The sequence below is a fragment of the Ornithorhynchus anatinus genome, chromosome 14 (genome assembly GCF_004115215.2).
Source record: "Ornithorhynchus anatinus isolate Pmale09 chromosome 14, mOrnAna1.pri.v4, whole genome shotgun sequence".
Taxonomy (NCBI): Eukaryota; Metazoa; Chordata; class Mammalia; order Monotremata; family Ornithorhynchidae; genus Ornithorhynchus; species Ornithorhynchus anatinus.
The window spans coordinates 21,521,318-21,530,189 of NC_041741.1; positions in this window are offsets into that span (position 1 = coordinate 21,521,318).

Consider the following 8,872-nt stretch of genomic DNA (forward strand, 5'->3'; position numbering starts at 1 on the left):
TGCTATTCATGAATGCTCTTATGGGACTAGAGATGCCTTGATTTCTTTTCAGGATGCTGACTCCTGCCACAGAGCTGTCTGCCTGGATAGCAGCAGCCTGTTCCGCTCCTCTTCAGTGCTTATGGGTTGCCCCTGATGGCCACCCATGTCCCCATTCATTGTATTCCCATAGCTTGCTTGTCTGGCCTATGGATTGAGTCACTGTGGCCAAGGTGAACCTGGCACCCACCATTTCAAGATCTGAACACTAACTGTGACTTCCTGAACTAGCAAGGTGGAAGTCGAAAGCATGACGGGACACCACCCCCACTACTGAAACCACTAGATAGACATCCCAGGCCAGGAGTGGTGGGAGCTAGGTGCTTCACCTGTCCAAGCAAAGCAAGGTGTCCCTTGCCTCTGTGCCAATCAAGGTATGGAGGAGGTGAGGGGGAAGAGATTAGACAAGTGGAGACCAAAAGCTGGAACGGTCTGGGAGCACAGGTAATAAATACCTGTGACCTCTGACCTTATGGGCAGCAGACCAGCACTTGCAGCAGCCACTCACATGTCGCCTCTGCCCAGAGCATGGAATGTTCACTCTGTCTGTACTGAGGGACTGCAGGATGGGTGAGTGTCTTGCTGAGTGTTCATGGGAGGAAGCTAATAATAATAATAATAATTATGGTATCTGTTAAGCACTTATTATGTGCCAACCCCCATTCTAAGCACTGGGGTAGATACAAGGTAATCAGGTTGTCCCACATGAGGCTCACAGTCCTAATCCCCATTTTACAGATGAGAGAACTGAGGCACAGAGAAGTTAAGTGGCTTGCCCAATGTCACACAGCAGACAAGTGGAGGAGCTGGGATTAGAACCCATGTTCTCTAACTCCCAAACCTGTGCTCTTTCTACTAGGCCATGCTGCTTCATCACATGTGAGCAAAAGTAAGTGGGTGGAAACTAGGTGTCCAAGGCATGCTTATACCTCACCAAGGCATAATTACATTCCTCCCGAATAGGAAGCCCCAATATAATTCAGTGATTGCATTCCTCCTGAAAGGGAGAGTTCAATATGCTGCTTCTAAAATAATTAAATAATTATATCCTACAAGAAAGGGTAGTTCAATTTGTTGCATTCAAATAATTATACAATTATATTCCTCCTGAAAAGGAAATTCAATTCATCGGGTCCAAAATAATTAAATATATGTTTCCTGAAAGGGAAGTTCAATTCGCCATATGGAATGAATTTTGTACATCTCAGCCCTTGACACTGGCTTCCTTCTCTCACCTTGCCAATTCCTGAACCTGTCCCCGGGTGATGGGTGACAGTCACACAAGCAGAGGGTTGGGGAATAATTGCATCAGTGACAAAGCTTTGGTTTGCTCCCTCATTTCTCAAGGTTGTGGCACTCTTTAGTGGCACTGGCTCAGTTTGTGAAAACACAGAAGGTACAAAAAGCTGTTCATCCACCACCCTGGGGATCCCTTGTAAATATCTAAGTTGACTTGGTTCAAATGCCAAATGCTGTCATTGCAAATATGTCTTAGTTGTTCCCTGTTTGTTGGACTGCACAATTTTCTCTCCCGGTATGACAAAAGCTATTGCCTGGTACCAGGGTTAGATATAATAACAGCTCTGTGTAAGCATAAATATTCTCTTACTTTGTGTATGCGGGTTGTGGAAGGCCACTATTTTCAATAAGCCTGCTTTCCAGGCTGGAAATTTAACAAAGAGCATTGCATGTTACGTGTGCATGCATTTTCCCTGATGCATTTTCCCTTCGTACCTGCAGTTATCTGTATGTATTTGCAAACTGATCCAATCCTTACTGTGGTCGGCCCATTGTGAACTTAATGTCACGAAGTAATTTCACCACAGCCTCTACCTAACCTGGACTCTCTACCCAGGGCCAAATCTTATCCCAGCTAAATGACCCTCCCAACCCTAATAGTGCATCCCAGTCATAAGTTGGGTCCACTAGTTCCAGAATAACAGCTCTATAGCTGTGGGGAGAGTCACTGCCTCAATAATAGCAATTGGTTAGTGGGCAATTGTTTCTGCCTTTTAAATAAGAGGTGCAACAATTCTGAGTGCTACCAAAACAACTCCTCAGGGGTCATCTCCATCACCAACAAGATTTTTGTTGGAGTTTCCATTACCAGTTCCTCCCTTTCATTTAGGGATCAATTTATTGCAAATTCCACCTCTTTTAATCTCTCAGAGGTTTGGTGAACTCACTCAAAATGGTATTGGTTCTGTAGAAGTTATGCTTACGCATCCACCCAGCCAATAATCACACACTCTACAAAGAAGGGATGGTGGGGAATCACAACACAATATGGATATGTCCATGTAATTTCTACTCAGAGGTGGGCACTGATCCTAGCATTTTCTTTACCACAGGTGTACGATGGGAGACAGCCACAATTTTTACACACTATGGAGTAGATAGAGTCATTGATGGCATGTGTTCTTGCCAGACTAATGGAGGGGCCTTTTCATTTGTGCACAGTGTTGTACGTACATCCTTGATAACTCTTGCAATCTTACAGTTCTTTGAGTGGGGTTATTTCAACTAACCAATGGGTTAAGGATGCACATTAAACCTCCAAAGACAAGGGGTCCTGTGGTCTAGTATTATGTCTTGGTTCCCTGATGTGAAGGGATAGACAAGAGCATACCCCAGCTCTTAGGGTTAGGGATCTTCATAGTCCTGATGATATACCTCCTTGTTTGTATGCTAAAATATTGTTATTGGTGTAAATGTAGACAAGAATCTGCAAGTAGAGTCTGCTGGAAGGTGTGGCCTCCACAGCCCTCAGAAAAGAAAAGGAGAAGGACTTGGTTAGGAAAAAGGAAATACTAAGACCCATGCAAATATAGCCCTAAAATCCTGTCTTATGGTCAAACCAAAAGGAGCTGTCCACTCAACTACTCCGTGACAGGAGGGATCTGGTCAGGTCAAGATCATGAGGAGGTAAGCTGCACAAGCTGGGGCACCGTCCAGGTATGTCTGGAAGGGAATTGAGGACAGGATTCTCTGTGATGATGCCAGTGAGGCATCAAAGGGGGGAATGTAGAAACCTATTCTTAGCAGCTTTGCTTCATTTTGTTTTCAGACTTCAGTTTGTATTTAATCTAGCTTGTCTTGCATCAAGCTTCTCTCCCTTCCTGATTCCCCATCACCAAATAAGAAAACTGCAGCCATGTTCTTGTCACCTGTTGGATCATACAATTTAAAGCACCCACACTTGATTGGACCCTGTTAATGGCATGAAGGTAAAACACGCCCACCATGGACTATAACGAACAACCTCTCCCACCTTTCTGTGGTGAGGTTGAGCTCACTTTAATGTCAACAGACTTTGGCTGTTCTCACTCATATAGATCTGAGTTACTATTGCAATAAAAAATCCTCTGTGCTATGTTACTGCAACTTGATTCTTTTTCAAGAAACCCACTCCTACATGCTCAATCTGATACCAAACCTGGTTTAACTTTCACAAAGTCTCTAGAATCCACTCCTTCTCCAACCCATGCTGGTTCAAACACTTGTCATGTCCTACCTTGACTATTTTATCAGGCTCCTTACTGACCTTCCTGTGTCCAGTCTCTCCCCGCTCCAGTTCATATTTCATTTTTTCTCAAAAATAGTTCAGTCTACATCTCCTCACTCCTCAAAAAAACTCCAATGATTGTCCATCCAGCTCTGCATCAAACAAAATGTCATTACCATCGATTTTAAGACACTAAAGCAGCTCTTCTTCTCTCATGCTTATTTCCTATTACAACCCAGCCTTCACACCTTGCTCCTCTAAACCCAACCTACTCACTGTATCTCTATCTCATTTCCCTCACATTTTTTACACCTGCTCCTCTGACCTGGAACTCCTCTGCTAGTTTATCTCTTAACAGACCACCACTGTACCGAACTTCAAGTCTTTATAGAAATTATATCTCCTTTGCTTTCCCTTTTGCATCAACTAAGCATTTAGGTTTACACCCTTTAATCTCTTGGATACTCACTCCACCCCCAGCACTACAACATTTATGCACCTATCCTTAGACTCTGCTGATTTTCCCATGTTTAATTTACTTTAATGCCTGTTACTCCCATTAGATTGTGAGCACCTTGAGGACAAGGATCATCTACGAATTTTTCTGTATTCTATTCTCCCAAACCCTTATTACAGTTCTCTGCAAACAGTAAGCACTCTATAAATACATTTGATTGATAGATTGATTGAAGAAGGATTTTAGGAGTTGGAGGAATAGGATTTTGGTTGGGAGGAAGTTCTAGCTCCGGGTAAAATCATGAACAAATGGTTGAAAGAGGAAGAGTTGAGGAGAGATAATTAGAAGGTGAGTTTGGGAGGAGCAAAGAGGATTAGGCCAGGAGTAGTTGTGAAGGGAGTCAATAATTAAGATGGACAGAGGTGGTGGAGATCTTTCATGTTAACACTAAGAAGATTTTGCTTTGTTAAAGCAGGAGATGGGAAATCATTAGAGGATTTGGAAGAATGGAGAGATGTATGCCCAGACTGGAGGGGAGAGAATTTAGGGGCATATGTGAGAAGGCTGATTCAGTGTCTTAACATTATATCCAATGTGCTTTGACCAGAATGGTAACTATTTGGGTGGAAAAGAAAGGGTGAATCTGAGAAATATTTTGAAATAAGAACCAGGAGGATTTAGCAGTTGGCTAGATGTGAGAGCAAAAATGAGGATCTGAAGAAGAGTTTAAATAATTATAATAATTATGGTATTTATTAAGCACTTACTATGTGCCAAGCACTGTTCTAAATGCTGGGGTAGATATAAGGTAATCAGTTGTCCCACCTGGGACTCAGAGTCTTAATCCCCATTTTACAGATGAGGTAAGTGAGGCACAGAGAAATTAAGTGGCTTTCCCAAGGTCACACAGCAGACAATTGGTGGATCCAGTATTAGAAATCCATGTCCTCTGACTCTCAAGCCCATGCTCTTTGCACTAGGCCACACTGTCTGATCCTCACAGAAATTTTCCTGAGATCTAACGTAAGTCATATCCTGAACTTTTTGATCCAATACTAGAAACAGCACAACTATATACAAATCAGTATATTCCCATAAATATTTCAAAATTTCTGGAACATGATAGGTAATGTGGAAGGATACATATTTAATGATTTAATCCAAATGGTGAGTTATCACAAACGATGGAGGATTGTATTAAATTCTCATAAATACAAAATAAAAGAATAATAATAATAATGTTGGTATTTGTTAAGTGCTTACTATGTGCCAAGCACTGTTCTAAGCACTGGGGTAGACAGAGGGGAATCAGGTGGTCCCACGTGGGGCTCACAGTCTTAATCCCCATTTTACAGCTGAGGTAACTGAGGCACCGAGAATTCAAGTGACTTGCCCAAAGTCACACAGCTGACAAGTGGCCGAGCTGGGATACGAACCCATGACCTCTGACTCCAAAGCCCGTGCTCTTTCCACTGAGCCACTCTGCTTCTCAAGAAGCAATCAAGATACAATCTCTGCCTTAAAGGGGTTTATAATCTGGGGGACAAATTAGTGCAGTGTGTGGCATGTATTAACCACTTTACAAATATCTTTAAAAAAAGCCTACTAAGGAACTGATAGTTCTTGCTAATGAGTGCTCATGAATTTCAAAATCTTTGGAGTTATTTGAGCTCAACCTAGAACAACCATTGTAACTCAATCATCATCATCATTGATGCAAATATTCCCATAAACCCAGCTCATATTTTAGAACTAAAGACTACCTTATTACTATTTTGCCCAGTTTCTTTGGGAATGTGGGAAGTTTCCTCAGTCTCTCTTGGAAAAAAAAAAGTAAAACTCAAATGACTAACGGCTATGGCTGGAGATCCTCTCATTTGCCTCCACAGTCTGACCAACTCAACCAAAACTATCTCACATCTGTGCTTTCCTAAGGCTATGAGTATTAAATACAGGCCAGTGGGCCAGTCTGAGAACTTCCATTACCAAATCACTGCCAATCCCTAATCCAGAGTCTACTGCTCTTGGAAGAATTTCACATGAAAAATGGGTCCCCTGAGTTTTGTTTCAATTAAAGTTCTCACTTTAAAAATGACCTGTACAAATGGTCTATTTTACAAATTGGGAAGCAGTGTGGTCTAGTGGAAAGAGCATGGGCCTGGGACTAAGAGAACCTGGGTTCTAATTCTGGCTCTTCCACTTGTCTGCTGCGTGACCTTAGGCAAGTCACTTAACTTCTCTGTGCCTCAGTTCCCTCATCTGCAAAATGGAGATTCAATACCTTTCTCCCTCCTACTTAGAATGTGAACCCCATGTGGGACCTGATTGTCTTATATTTACCCTAGATCTTAGTACAGTGCTTGGTAAATAGTAAACTCTTAACAGTTACTATTATTATCATTATTATTACTGTTATCCCTGGAAAAAAATGGATACCATTTAACTACTATGCTATTTACTCAAACTCTCTCCCCTCAATTCTAAATATGGCTGTGAATGTATTCGGGAATGTATTTCTTCCGAGGGTGACCATTCAACTGGTTCCATACCAGACAATCAGATGAATCCTCTGTCTGATATGGATATGGCACCAGATGACTTTAAATCTAAAATTTTTATTTTTGGCTCCTATCCTCTCTTCTACTCAGTCGTGTCTGTCAAGCTTTGTAGCTTGGGTGCTGCCCTTGAGTTCCCAGGGACCTAGGTGGGAATGCACCCTCTCTGGAGGATGTGAGAGAACAAGGGCTCCCATAGGGAAATGCTCTAGACTCATTTAGATCTGTGTACTTGTACAAAATGCCACAAGGCATTTCATAGGCCAGTATTCCCAAGGGAGTCCAGGGACTTTCTTATTCTTCCTGGAAAATGAACTATGAATCAGTTAAAGACCTTATCCTCTGTTCCTCTCCTGGAGCCCAGTGGTTAAGAGCCCAGTGATGGCAACTGTGGAAACTCCACACTCAGGTGCACATTAGTTCAGATGTATTATATGGACAAATACCCTATCCATCCTATGTTCTCAAATTAGTGAAGTTTCCTCCTGTAGCATAAATGAATGAGAAAATATCTGCATTCAATTTCACATTTGATTCTCCCTCTTCTGAAGGGGGAAAATAGGGCTTATTATCTTGTTGTCCATACCAATCAACTAAACACTGATTGAAGCATTTTTGTGATTTGTTTAGGATATTACAATTGTGTTTGTATATGAATGTGTGGGTTTTATTTTGATGACACTAAGTTGGGAAATATATAGCATTTCTGATAACTTACTATAAAATTTTTACTTAACACAATTATCAATGATGACGATGTTGGGGTTAGTGTTATGATGCCCTTGATAGGGGACTATTTCTTTAGGAACCTGTTCCCCAAGATAATACTAGGACTGTACGTAGTGAAGTATCCTTGAGACAATACCGAAATATATTTAGCACCCAAAATTGGAAATTAACTAGAACAAAGCTGCTAAACACATTATTCTTACCCCTAGGTGTGTTGGAAATATATGAACCTCAAGTAAAATGAGAAAACCTTTAGCTTGGAAGTGAAAGAACAGTTACAGCTTTGAATTTGCCTCCATATAAAGGTAGTAAAGTTAGAAGGTGAAGATCTCTCCAAATCTTCCTCACAGCTCACCTCCTTAGAAAACTGGAAAGCTAACGGCCCTGGGGGACAACTTAACCTCCAAGGGGATGCATATCCATCCAAACCATTCTGATTCATTCTCTTATCATTTCTTACATTGACTGCTAAATCAGCTTTTTTGCTGTCTCTCCCCTTTCGAGTCAGTACTTCAATCTGCTGCTGAGCATTTTTCTGAAAAACAATTCAGTCTTTATCTCCCCACTCTTCAAAAGCTTCCAATGGCTGCTGTAAGGTACTCAATCAGCTCTTTTCCTTCCACCTCACCTTGCTGATCTCCTACTCGAACCCAATCTGCACTCCTCTAGGAGTAAGTGAAGTCACTCCTTTAATGCCAACCTACTCACTGTCTTTCCATTTCATCTATCTCACCACCAACCTCTCACCCACATCCTGCTTCTGGCTTGGAATGACCTCCTTTTTCATAACCAACTCTCCCTACCTTCAAAGCCTTATTGAAGGTACATCTCCTCCACAATGCCTCCCCTGATTAAGCCCTTCTTTTCCTTTTCTTCCACTTCCTTCTATGTCACCCTGACTTGCTCCCTTAATTCACTACCACCCTGCCCCAGCCCCACAGCACATATCTGTACATGTACACATGTACAGATGTGCACATATACACATCTGTGTGTACATGTGCACACGTATATATCTGTAATTTATTTATACTGATTTGTCTCCCCCTCTAGACTGTAGGTTCATCATGGTCAGAGACTATGTCCATTATAATGTTGTGTTATACTCTCCCAAGTGCTTAGTACAGTGCTCCGCACACAGTAAACACTCATTAAATACAACTGATTGAGTGATTGACTGATTGATTGATTGAGCCCAAGTATATACATGGGCCCAGATATGAGGTTTCCATGGGGAATGGTCAGGATGACAACTCAAAGGGTCGAGCTAGCGCTGTGGGAGGCCTTAGTCCCCAGTGAGGTGAACCCAGGGGTGCAACAGGTACCTTTCATTCACCAGACTCAGGCAGAGGAGCCCTTCACCCACACTGATGGTAAGCAAAGTGAAGAGAAAGGACTGGACTAACTGGGGAAATGTTTGAAGAGCTTTCCCCAGGCAGTTCTTGTATTTCAGAACAGCAGATCTACATCAACTAAGGGATGCCTAGCAGCAACAGGAGCTGCTCAAAAGCATGACCTGCAGAAGTTAGGGGATACTGGAGGGTCTGGCTGTGGCCAGTGGAGAGGACAGACAAAGATACTAGAGTG